This window comes from Felis catus, chromosome C1 (assembly GCF_018350175.1).
Source record: "Felis catus isolate Fca126 chromosome C1, F.catus_Fca126_mat1.0, whole genome shotgun sequence".
Classification (NCBI taxonomy): Eukaryota; Metazoa; Chordata; class Mammalia; order Carnivora; family Felidae; genus Felis; species Felis catus.
In genome coordinates, this window is record NC_058375.1 from 167,840,931 (window position 1) to 167,854,222 (window position 13,292).

At 39.6% G+C, this 13,292-nt stretch overlaps 1 protein-coding gene and 1 long non-coding RNA gene across 3 annotated transcripts in view; one reads left to right on the forward strand and one right to left on the reverse strand.

The window, feature by feature from the left end:
• The window catches only part of CWC22 (CWC22 spliceosome associated protein homolog), a 56,772-nt gene extending 56,006 nt beyond the window's left edge, over positions 1–766 (reverse strand). Inside the window, exon 1 of one of the 2 annotated variants that reach the window (XM_006935392.4) lies at positions 630–766. The gene's annotated coding sequence lies outside the window, so the exon portion shown is untranslated. The remainder of the gene's footprint in view (positions 1–629) is intronic. The other variant, XM_003990908.3, reaches the window with a different exon arrangement.
• Positions 767–889: 123 nt separating this feature from the next.
• Positions 890–13,292, forward strand: part of LOC123379192 — a 236,429-nt gene continuing 224,026 nt past the window's right edge. Inside the window, exon 1 of the long non-coding RNA XR_006583370.1 lies at positions 890–1,373. This is a non-coding gene — a long non-coding RNA (uncharacterized LOC123379192). The remainder of the gene's footprint in view (positions 1,374–13,292) is intronic.

Below are 13,292 nucleotides of genomic sequence, written 5' to 3' on the forward strand. Positions count from 1 at the left end.
TGGAGGTAGATCAACTTATGGAAGGATAAAGGACGACAGAAAAGAGCCCCCAGGACTAAACACTAGAAGGCATCTAGTATTTACAGGGCAAATGAATGAAAAAGAAACGATTAATGAAAATGTAAAGAAGCCGTCACAGGGATATACGCTGGATAGAGGCATAACAGTGGAACTTCCACTATTTTCTAACTAACCACAGTTCCTTAATCCCACTCCCACGGCCTGGGGCCCGGCCTGGGGCAAAAAAGGGGCCTCGGGAAACCTAAAGGACTTGAGAAGTTCTAAGTGATCCGCGCCGACAAGACAGAGGCCCAGGCGCTGGTGCTAGACTTCAGCAACAAAAACACCACGGTCAGACAGCTCCAGCAACCTCATCAGGAAGCGAGGTCCGTCCGCGCAGGCGGGAACGGAGTTCACGGCCCCTTCCCTACCCGCTCAGACTCCTCCGCACTACCGGCACTCACACCTCAGTCTCGGGGGCCGGCGCGCACACCTCCGAGCTGCCCGCGGAGGTACCAGCAAATCCTTGCTCACCCCCTAGTCCGCTTTCTATTCCCACCCGGTCCGGCAACCCGCCACCCCCAATCTGGTTCGCTGCCTGAGGCGAGTCTACGGAGTTCGGTAATTACCTGGAGCTCCACCGCGCCGCCATTACACCGGACGCACGTCACTTCCCCTTCTCCGGCTCCGGCAGTGCGAGGAAGGCGGAACGTGAAATACATACAAACCTGACGCTAAATTCACTTTAAAACGTTATCCTATTAATTTACTTTAAATACCATAACTTAATACCACGTTGAGAGCAGTTGGTCTGGCCACAATTTCCTCTTTCCAAGACGGCGACAAAAGAGAAGTTAATGCAAACTACAAAGTCCAGCATCCGCCGCCAGTAAGGACGGAAATGACGCGTCAATTGTAATTTTTAGAAGGTCGCAATGTACGACGGGAATTGTAGTTCTTCTGAGTAGGCTCCCGAGAGCACATCCAGGCGGCTCATCTGAAAGCTGATAGTGATGAGGATTTCTCAAAATTTACTTTAAAGCTCTTTCTCTGCAGTTGGCAAGAAGTAGACCTCAGTAGTCATTTTTTCTGTGGAAATCTTTAAGAGGAGAAGACAGACTTTTGGCAGTAGTTAGATCAAGAGCCTATATAAGGAAAAATGTTAGGAAACGTTAAGTGCCTACTAAGTCCCAAGATTTCAAGCTGCGAGAACGGGAGGATTTTGGACCACAAAGTGAAGTAATGAGGAAAAGCTAATTTTGTAGAGAAGATGATGCTTCTAATTGAGTTTAAGGTACCAGCTGGCAAGACATCGTGAGGATAAGGAGATTGGCTGGCCAACTTGGAAATAGCGAACTGTGCAGAGATCAGAGGTAATTCATGAAACTGTTTTCTTATGCTTTACTTTTCAAGAGTAACAAAACCTAAAAAAATTCAACTGCTTGTTACTGTTTTGGAAACTATCTTTTCCTAAAGCAACTGTATCTTTATTCTCCCCACCCTTGTGTACACCAGGCCTGGTTTATCCAAACATTTCTCTATTAGGATTTTAGAGTACTCATGCGAGTAACCCTTTCTTTGAGGCAGAAGAGTACAGTGATTACAGATAAAGATACTGGAGAAGTCCTATTTATGTTTAACTCTTAAATCTATTGATATACTCATGGGTAATTTTTCTGGGGCAGTTTACTTAACACTGTGTGCCCATTTTCTGATGTTGCGGGGGGGGGGGGGAGTGCCCATCCCATAGAATACTCTTAAGAACTGAATTCGTTGATACACTTGATGTATATGAGATAATTCTTACTACATAACAGTATTATCCATCCTTTTTTTTCCCTATCTAACATGTTTGACCATAAAGGCACATTTTGGTGTCTTTAAATATTTAAGTGAATAGATTTCAGTTGTACCAATACAGGGCATAGGAGATGAATCTGGTAAACATTTGTATCCATACTGAAAAGAAGCACAATACCACCTCTACAATTATCAGTAGCAATAGGAAAGTTAGAGTTGAAGCTAGGGTAGTTAGATGGAGCTGGAAAAGACTAGGTTTGTCATTTTGGAATCCAGGAAGCAAACTGTGACATAGGGTTAAGAATGTAAAACAGGGGCGCTTTGGTGGCTCAGTCAGTTGAGCCTCTGACTCCTGATTTGGGGTCAGGTCATGATTTCACAGTTTGTGGGTTCACGGTGTGGAGCTTGCTTGGAATTCTCTCCCTCTCTTTCTGCCCTTCCCCTATGTGCACTCGCGCGCTCTCTCTCTCTCAAAAATAAATAAATAAATAACCTTTTTAAAAAAGAATGTAAAACAGTAAAAGTAAAAGGGAGGAAACTGGCTTGGGTATGGTAACTTCAGAGCAAAGATGAAAAGTCTCACGCTGGGATGAAGAGTCCCACACTGGGATAAAAATGGCTAGGCCCTTGTAACACAGTTTTGCTCAGTCTTTGGCTGGAGCCACCCCAAGAAAAATGTGGCCACCATTCAAAACCTGATATACAGTTGGAAGTATTAACATTTGAATGGTGTTACCTAACTACTCCTAGCAGCTAGGCAAAGAGCCTTTTCTTGAAAGGGTATCTGAACAGAATTTCTCTGTCACAGTCAACCCCTTGCACCATTTAGATCCACTCTGTATACACATTCAGAGAACAATTCCTCTAGGGTTCCAGTGGCTTCTTTTCCTGAAAAGAAACTTAGTAGAGAGAAGTTAGTGGGACAAACTATAGTCCCCATCTTTGCAGTTGGTTTTGAACCACAGCTGAACCATTGCTTTTGTCCTCCACTATTCATTCTAAATTCCCCACACTCTCAGCTACCCATTCTGGTAGCTGGTCTTAGTAGTTACACTAGTTGTGTGAAAACCCTAGTTCCTGAGAAATTTGAACCCTTAGTAATAATCACCTTCTCATGCAGGTGCTGCTGCAGTTGGCTATTAACACTCACTATTCGGCAAGGTAGCACTAAGAGTTGCCCAAATAGATCACCTGAGTGTCACTCATTGTCTTGCTTGTTCCTGTTATGTAACATCAAGCCTACATTCTCCTGATGATAAGACTTAGCTTTTCCTCCCAAGGTGTTAACTCTTCTTTTTGCCTCCTTTTCCCTGAACTCAAGAAGTCCAAAGTGCCTATGCAGCAGATGAAGCTCAGTTCAATGGGACTCTTGCTGTGTCCTCTAGCAAGAATATAGCACCTTTGGGGACTAGGACCTCTTATTCCAAAAAGGTCAGAGTTGCAGGTATGGGGACCACTATGTCTCCCTATGGGTCAGTGGGAATGATTGTAAATGGGGCTAATCCTGTTTTAATCCCTTGTTTGTGGACCCATATATTGTTCCTACTGGAGATTCTAAGCCATCTCAAAGTCTACTGTACGCTGGGGAACAGCACCTCTTCCTTGCAGAGTATTCTCTTAGCAGGTGCTTGAACTTTACCCTTCACAGATCATTCCAGTGCTCTATTAGGCCTCCAGCTTCTGGGAAATGCAACATGTGATACAACCAGTGGAACTCATGGTCGCAGGCACTTCCTACACTAACTACCTTTACTGTGAAGTGATTTCTCTGGTTGGATGCTGTGTTGTATTGTGTTCCATGTCTGTGAATTAGGCATTGTATAAGTTCCTATATGGTGGTGCTGGATAAAGATTTGTGGGTATGAAGTGCAAATATATACCCAATATGTATGTATGATCTATTCCCATGGGATTGGACTATTGCCCCTTTCAGGATGAAAGGTCTCAATGTAGTCAACTTGGCATGGAATGGCTGCTTGATCTCCCAAAGGAGTGATGACATATTAGAAGCTCAACATTGCTCTCTTTTGCTGGCAGGTTGAACTTGCAAATGAGGCAGTATCATAGGTAGGTGAACTATGGTAAATGGGCCTCATGCTGATGGACCCCATGCAAAGACTACATTTTTGCCACCATAACCATTTCACTCAAGCGTTCATTGTGCCAGCACTATAGTGACTGCTAACAAAGACAGCTAACATCAACTAGCTGAGTAATTTTGTTTATTTGATTATTTAATACTTCTTCTGTAATGTATGCTTTCTTGTGGACATTGATGTATGATAAAAAGATCCTCTCACTTTTTACTCACAATGCTATGCATATCCACATGCCTCTAATTCTTTAAGTCCTCCTTGTCTGCAATTCTTTTTTTTTAACATTTACTCATTTTTGAGAGACAGAGTGTGAGTGGGGGAGGGGCAGAGAGAGAGGGAGACACAGAATCTGAAGCAGGATCCAGGCTCTGAGCTGTCAGCACAGAGCCCGATGTGGGGCTCGAACTCACGGACCGTGAGATCATGACCTGAGCTGAAGTCAGACGTTTAACTGACTGATACACTAAGGGGCCCTTCCTTGTTGCAATGCTTAAAATCTTTTTCTTTTCAGACTTCTGACCAGTCAGCCAGGCTATGTGGCATTTCCTATTAGTCTATTTATGCCCTGACATCAGGCCACTTCTCCTTACCATACAAAGTGGAAGACCAGGTGCACCACCTGAAGCTCTGCCCATTAGGAAGCTCTCCTGTCTTCAAACTATTTGGGAGTGAGCCTAGCCTGTACTGCTGTCCAATTTCAGGTTTCATCCACATACTTAGCCAATTCATCTGTAAACTAAACTCAGCCATTTTTTTCTTTCTTCGGCTGGTGATCAAGACACCACCCCTACCCCAATATGGCCATCAGTACAAGCTGAGAGAGGGTGTTGATGCAACTGAAGGGTGATATCAAGGTCTAGACTTATCTGTTCACGTGGATTTTTGTGGCTCTGCTATTCTTTGTGCGCCATCCCAAATATAATACTTTCATCTTATGATGAATTATGACTGGGTCCTCCAGAATTTATGACATGATGGGTTCAACAAGACACATTGCATTTTGTGTCACTTAGTGTCCCATGGTCAAGCGTTCCCTCTTTTTTTTTTTTCCAGTAGCATGCCAAGACTTAACTTTTAAAAAATGTGCAACCTTGCTCCAGAACCCCAAGGGCTTGAACTGTGTAAGATTTCTATAAACTCCATATGCATCTTTTCCCAAAACTGACAACTCTTAACACCATAGAAAGTGCCAGATCCTATGGCACAAGTACCAAGGCTTTTTGCATCACTACTCAGACCTGCTGCAGAGCTCTTTTGCCAGGTTGTAAAGCTGGCAGCTTTTAATGTCACCTAGCATGTGGGCCAGAGAAATATTTCTAGGTGTGAATTATGTTGCTTACAGAACCCAAAGCAGCCTCCTAGGCGCTGTGCTTTCTCCTTTCTTGTAGAGGATGCAAGAGGTAGCATTTTGTCTTTTACTTTGAAGGGAATGTTCTAGCACTCCCCAGAACACTGGACATTTAAACCCTTTAATGAAGGACAGATCCCTAATTATTCACAGGGTTGATCCTCTACTTTCTAGAACACAAACAGCATACTAGCCAACACTTGCTCAACATGTTTAATCAGCATGGTATCATTGATATAATGGATCAATATGATACTCTACAGGATTTCCAGATGATCTGCATCTCTTTGGACTGTATTATGAGAAAGAAAGGAGAGTTAACATAGCCATGGGGTTAAAGTGTCAATGCATATTGTTGCTTTTTTATTTCCTTTGGATATTAATATTTCTAATTGTGTTCATTGATGTGGTAAAAAAGAATCCATTCTCCAAATCAGTGGCCTGTGCTTGAGGCCATATTATCCTGCTTCAACAATGGCACTTTGCTTGGCAAGACAGCTGCACTTGGGGCTGCTAGTTGGTTGAGCTTCCAGTAGTCTACAATCATTCTGCTAATTTGTCTGGTTTCTACATTGGCCAAACTGTCGAATTAAATGGAGGTGTGATGGGAACTACTATTCCTGCATGCTTTATGTCCTAACGGTATTGTTAATCACCACCCTTTGGCATTGTGATATTGTTTTAGATTTACTTTCTTGGCCAGGAGAGGCAGTTTCAAAGATGTCTACTTGGCCTTCCCCACTATGATAACTCTTACTCCACAGGCCAAGGAGAATATATAGAAATGACTCCCAACTGTGAAGTATATCAATTCCAGTTATACACTTGGGATTGGGTAAATGACCACTGAGTTGATCTGTGAACCCAGTGGACCCACTATGAGCCAGACTTTGGCCATAACTCCATTTATTACCTGGCTTTCATAAGATTCCATTTCAATAGTATTGCCATGGTGTTGCTTCAGTTCTTCAGGTATTAATGTTGACTCTAACCAGGTATCTAACAGTCCTCAAAATATGTGGGTACTCCCCTTACCCCAGGACATGGTAATTCAGATAAGTGCAAATGGGTCTCCTTGGGGAAGGTCCAGGGGAATCACCATGATATATACTTGACATGGTGTCAAGTCAGGGTGATCAAGACATGGTCAAGTCAGGGTGATTCTTTCTGAGACCCAGAAAAATCTTCAGTCAATGGTTTGAAAACTGATACAGAACCAGGAACTGGGCAAGAGATTGTGACTTTTTATTGGGGTGACCAGTCTCTTGCTTATTTATTCTTTCATTTAATTATGTATATGAGGCATTACTCTCATTGACAACCCATATATTTTGCCCATAGTGACACCCTATTCTGTTAACCATCTGTACAATTCACTCTTGGCCACTATTCCAACAACTGGTACTATGATTCTTGTGACTCTCTAGCTTCTGAGGGTTAAGTATTGCCTTAGCCTCTATTGCTTCAGGGACCCATCATCCTCACTGCTACAAATGAACCAAGTTCCATGGCAGCCTCCTCTTTTTTTTTTTAATTTTTAAATTTTAATTCCAGTATAGTTAACATACAATATTACAGTAGTTTCAAATGTACAATGTAGTGATTCAACAATACTATACATTACTCAGTGCTTATCATGTTAAGTGTATTCTTAATCCCTTTCACCTATTTCACCAATCTCTCCATCCACCTCCCCTCTGGCAACCATCAGTTTGTTCTCTGTAGTTAAGAGTCTGTTATTTAGTCTGTCTCTTTTTTTCACTGTTCATTTGTTTTTATTTCTTAAATTACACATATGAGTGAAATCAAATGGTGTTTGTCTTTCTCTGACTGACTTAATTTCACTTAGCATTCTGCTCTATGGTTCCATCCATGTTGTTGCAAATGGCAAGATTTCATTCTTTTTTATGGCTGAATAATATTCCATTATTCATTCCATATGATGGCTGAATAATATTCCATTATACATTTTGGATACTAACCCTTTATCAGATAGGTCATTTGCAAATATCTTTCCCATTCAGTAAGTTTTCTTTTTAGATTTGTTGATTGTTTCCTTTTGCTGTGCAGAAGCTTTTTATTTTGATGTAATCCCAATAGTCTATTTTTGCTTTGTTTCTGTTGCCTCAGGAGACATAGATAGAAAAATGTTGCTATGGCTAATGTCAGAGACATTACTGCCTGTGCTCTCTTCTAGGAATTTTATGGTTTCAGATTTCACATTTAGATCCTTAATCCATTTTGAGTTAATTTTTGTGTATGGTGTAAGAAAGTGGTCAAGTTTCATTCTTTTGCATGTTACTGTCCTGTTTTCCCAACACCATTTGTTGAAGAGGCTTTTTCCCATTGCATGTTCTTGCCTCCTTTGTCAAAGATTAATTGACCTTATAATTGTGGGTTTATTTATTGGATCTCTATTCTGTTCTATTGCTCTGTGTGTCTATTTTTGTAACAGTACCATACTTTTGTGATTACTACAGCTTTGTAGAACAGTTTGAAATGTAGGATTGTGATACCTTTGGTTTTGCTGTGCTTTTTCAAGTTTGCTTTGGCTATTCAGGGTCTTTCGTGATGCCAAACAAATTTAAGATTATTTATTCTAGTTCTGTAAAGATGTTGTTGCTCTTTTGATAGGTATTGCATTGAATCTGTAGATTTCTTTGAGTAGTATGAACATTTCAACACTATTTGTTCTTCTAGTCCATGAGCATAGAATACTGTTCCAATTATGTTTTTTTTTTTTCAGTTTCTTTCATCAATGTCTTATAGTTTTCAGAGTATAGGTCCTTTACCCCCTTGGTTTAGTTTAGTTTATTTATTTATTTATTTATTTATTTATTTATTTATTTCAAGAAATCAAGTTTCTGTTCTTGGCATTTTATTGACAAGGCTTTTGATCCTTTTTCTGGGCCACTGTGGTTTTTTATTTTTATTTTTTTTGGTTGTTTGCTTGTTTTTGTTTTTTAATTTACATCCAGATTAGTTAGTATATAGTGCGACAGTGATTTCAGGAGTAGAATCCAGTGGCTCATCCCTACCTTTAACAGCCAGGGCTCATCCCAACAAGTGTCCTCTTTAATGCCCCTTGCCCATTTAGCCCATTTCCCACCCAAAACTCCTCCAGCAACTTTCATTTGTTCTCTGTATTTCAGAGTCTCTTATGTTTTGTCCCCCTCCTTGTTTTTATATTATTTTTGCTTCCCTTCCCTTATGTTAATTTGTTTTGTATCTTAAATTCCACATAAAGTCATATGATATTTATCTTACTCTAATTTTACTTAGCATAATACACCTAGTTCCATCCATGCTGTTGAAAATGGCAAGATTTCATTCTTTTTGATTACCAAGCAATATTCTGTTGTACGTACACACACACACACACACACGTATATATACACCATATCTTCTTTATCCCTTCATCACTTGATGGACATTTCGGCTCTTTCCATACTTTGGCTCTTGTCTATATTGCTGCTATAAACATCAGGGTGCATGTGCCCTTCAAAACAGCACACCTGTATCCGTTGGATTAACACCTAGTAGTGCAATTGCTGGGTCATAGGGTAGTTTTATTTTTAATTTTTTGAGGAACTCCATACTCTTTTCCAGGGTGGCTGCATCAGTTTGCATTCCCACTAACAGTACAAAGGGTTCCTCTTTCTCTGCATCCTCACCAACATCTGTTGTTGCTTGAGTTGTTAATTTTAGCCATTCTGACTGGTGTGAGGTGGTATCTCCTTGTGGTTTTGATTTGTATTTCCCTGATGATAAGTGTTGTTGGGCATTTTTTTCATGTGTCTGTTAGCTATCTGGATGTCTTCTTGGAAAAGTGTCTATGCATATCTTTTGTCCATTTCTTCACTAGATTCTTTGTTTTTTGGGTGTTGAGTTTGGTAAGTTCTTTATAGATTTTAGATACTAACTCCTTATCTGATACATCATTTGAAAATATCTTCTCCCATTCTGTCAGTTACCTTTTAGTTTTGCTGATTGTTTTCTTTCCTGTGAAGAAGGTTTTTATCCTGATGAGGTCCCAATAGTTCTTTTTGCTTTTGTTTCCCTTGTCTCTGGAGACATGTTTAGTAAGAAGTTGCTGCAGCCAAGGTCAAAAAGGTTTTTGCTTGCTTTCTCCTCTAGGATCTTGATGCTTCCTGTCTTACGTTTAGGTCTTTCATCCATTTTGAGTTTATTTTTTGTGTGGTGTAAGAAAGTGGTCCAGGGTTTTCTTGAGGGTTTTTATCAAGAAAGGCTGCTGTGTTGTCAAATGCTTTCTATGCATCTATTAAGAGAATCCTGGGGTTCTTATTCATTTTTTTGCATGTAGCTGTCCAGTTTTCCCAGCCCCATTGACTGAAGAGACTGTCTTTATTCCATTGGGTATTCTTTTCTGCATTGTCAAAGATGAGCTGGCCATACGTTTGTGAGCCCATTTCTGAGTTCTCTATTCTGTTCCATTGATCTAAGTGTCTGTTTTTGTGCCAGTACCATACTGTCTTGGGGATTATAGCTTTGTAATACAGCTTAAAGTCTGGAATTGTGATGCCTCCAGCCTTGGTTTTCTTTATTAGGATTGCTTTGGCTATTTGGGATCTTTTCTGGTTCCATACAAATTGTAGATTGTTTGTTCTAGCTCTGTGGAGAATGCTGATGTGATTTTGATAGGGATTGCATTGAATGTGTACATTCCTTTGGGTAGTAATGACATTTTAACAATATTTGTTCTTCAAATCCATGATCATGGAATGTTTTTCCATTTTTTTTTTTTGTATTTTCTTCAATTTCTTTCGTAAGCTTTCTGTAGTTTTCAGCTCTTTGGTTAGGTTTATTCCTAGGTATTTTATGGGTTTCGGTGCAATTGAAAATGGGTTTCTCTTTTTGGTGCTTCATTATTGGTGTATAGAAATGCAACTAATTTCTGTGCATTGATTTTATATACTGCGACTTTGCTGAATTCTTGGATCAGTTCTACCAGGTTTTTTTGTAGAATCTTTTGGGTTATCCATATAGGATATCATGTTATGAGAGTGAGAGTTTGAGTTCCTCCTTGCTGATTTGGATGCCTTTTAGTTCTTTGGGTCACCTGATTGCTGAGGCTAGGACATCCAATACTATGTTGAATAACAGTGGTGAGAATGGACATCCTTGTCGTGTTCCCGACCTTAGTGGGAAAGCTCTGTTTTTCCCTGTTGAGGATGATATTAGTGGTGGGTCTTGAGTATATGGCTTTTATGATCTTGAGGTACGATTGTTCCATCCCTACTTTCTTGAGGGTTTTTATCAAGAAAGGCTGCTGTGTTGTCAAATGCTTTCTCTGCATCTATTAAGAGAATCATGGGGTTCTTATTCTTTTTAAAAAATTTTTTTAACTTTATTTTGAGAGAGAGAGAGCGCGCGCGCGCACGTGAGTGGGGGAGGGGCAGAGAGAGAGAGAGAGAGAGAGAGAGAGAATCTCAAGTAGCTTCCCGGCTGCCAGCACAGAGCCCTACCCATCTGGGGCTCCAACTCATGAAACCGTGAGGTCATGACCTGAGCTGAAAGCAACAGTCGGACGCTTAACCGACTGAGCCACCCACGTGCTCCTTATTCTTTCTTTTTTAATGTGATGTATCAGATTGACTGATTTGTGGATATTGAATCAGCCTTGCATCCCAGGTATAAATCCCACTTGATCACAGTGAATAATTCTTTTAATGTATTGTCAGATCCAGTTGGCTAGTATCTTGTTGAGAATTTTTTAATCCATGTTCATCAGGGAAATTGGTTTGTGGTGCTCCTTTTTAGTGGGGTCTTTGTTTTTAGAATCAAGGTAGTGCTGGCCTCATAGAATGAGTTTGGAAGTTTTCCTTCCATTTCTATTTTTTGGAACACCTTCTACAGGATAAGTGTTAACTCTTCTTTAAATTAAATGTTTAGCAGAATTACCCTGGAAAGCCATCCGGCCCTGGACTCTTATTTTTTGGGGAGATTTTTGATTACTAATTAAATTTCTTTACTGGTTATGGGTCTGTTCAAATTTTCTATTTTTTCCTGTTTCAGTTTTGGTAGTTTATATGTTTCTAGGGTTTTGCCCATTTCTTCCAGATTGCCCAATTTATTGGCATATAATTGCTCATAATATTCTCTTATTATTGTTTGTATTTCTGCAGTGTTGGTTGTGATCTGTCCTCTTTCATTCATGATTTTATTTATTTGGGTCCTTTACTTTTCTTTCTGATCAATCTGGCTAGGGGTTTACCAATTTTGTTAATGCTTTCAAAGAACCAGCTCCTGGTTTCATTGATCTGTTCTGTTTTTTTGATTTTGATATCATTGACTTCTGCTCTGATCTTTATGATTTCCTGTCTTCTGCTGGTTTGGGGCTTTATTTACTGTTCTTTTTCCAGCTCTTTAAGGTGTAAGGTTAGGCTGTGTATCTGAGACCTTTCTTTGGGGTCAAAGGGACAGCCTTTGGGCTGTCATGTTATCATTCTCATTGGCTTCCATGTCCTTTTTAATTTACTCTTTAATTTCTCCTTAACCCATTCATTATTTAGTAGGATGTTCTTTAATCTTTAAGTATTCGTGGTCTTTCCAAATTTGTTCTTGTGTTGATTTTGAGTTTCTTAGTGTTGTGGTCTGAAAATATGCATGGTATGATCTCAGTCTTTTTGTACTTTTTGTGGTCTGATTTGTATCCCAGTATGTGAACTCTTCTGGAGAATATTCCATGTGCACTCTAGAATGTGTATTTCTACTGCTTTAGGATGAAATGTTCTGAATATATCTGTGAAGTCCATCGGTCCAGTGTATCATTCAAAGCCATTGTTTCCTTGTTGATTTTCTGCTTAGATGATCTATCCATTGTTGTAAATGGGGTGTTGAAGTCCCCTACTATTATGGTATTATTATCAATGAGTTTCTTTATGTTTGTGATTACTTGATTTGTATATTTGGGAGATCACGTTGGGGGCATAAATGTTTACAATCATTAGCTCTGCTTGGTGGCTTGACCCCTTAATTAAGATATAATGTCCTTCATCTCTTGTTACAGTCTTATTTTAAATTCTAGTTTGTCTGATATAAGTATGGCTACTCCAGCTTTCTTTTGGTGACCATTAGCATGATAGATGGTCCTCCATCCCCCTATTTTCAATCTGAAAGTGTCTTTAGGTCTAAAATCGGTCTCTTGTAGACAACATATAGATAGATCTTATTTTCTTATCCATTCTGATACCCTATGCCTTTTGACTGGAGTGTTTAGTGCATTAACATTTAGAGTGAGTACCGAAAGATATGAATTTTTTGCCACTGTGTTGTCTGTAGAGTTGGAGTTTCTGGTGGTGTTCTCTGGTTCTTTGTAGTCTTTGTTGCTTTTGGTCTTTTTTTGTTTTGTTTCATCTCTTCTCCCCTCTGAGTGCCTCCTGTATAATTTCTTGCAGGGCTGGTTTAGGGGTCACAACTTCTTTAGAGTTTGTTTGTTTGTTTGTTTGGGCAACTCTTTATCTCTCCTTCTATTTTGAATGACAGCCTTGCTGGATAAAGAATTCTTGTCTACATATTTTTCTGATTCAGTACAATGAATACATGCTGCCACTCCTTTCTGGCCTCCAAGTTTCTGTGGATAGGTCTGCTATGAGTCTGATCAATCTTCCCTTATAGGCTAAGGACTTTTTTTTTCCCCTTGCTGCTTTTGTAATTCTTTCCTTGTCTGTGTATTTTGTGAATCTGACTATGATATGTTTTTTTGACAGTTTGTGTTTGTTGAATATGATGGGAGTTCTCTGTTCTTCTTGGATTTTGATGTCTGTGTTTTTCCCCAGACTAGGAAAAGTCTCCCCTATAATTTGCTCACCTAAACCTTCTACTCCTTTTTCTGTCTCTTCATCTTCTGGTACTCCTATGATTTGGATGTTGCTGCTTTTTAATGAGTCACTGAGTTCTCTAATTCTATATTGTGTTCTTGTGCTTTAGTTTCCCTTTTTTCTTTCTGCATCATTATTCTCCATCATTTTGGAGGAAAAAAATTAATAAAATAAAATTAAAAAATTAAATTAAAAAATTAAATACAA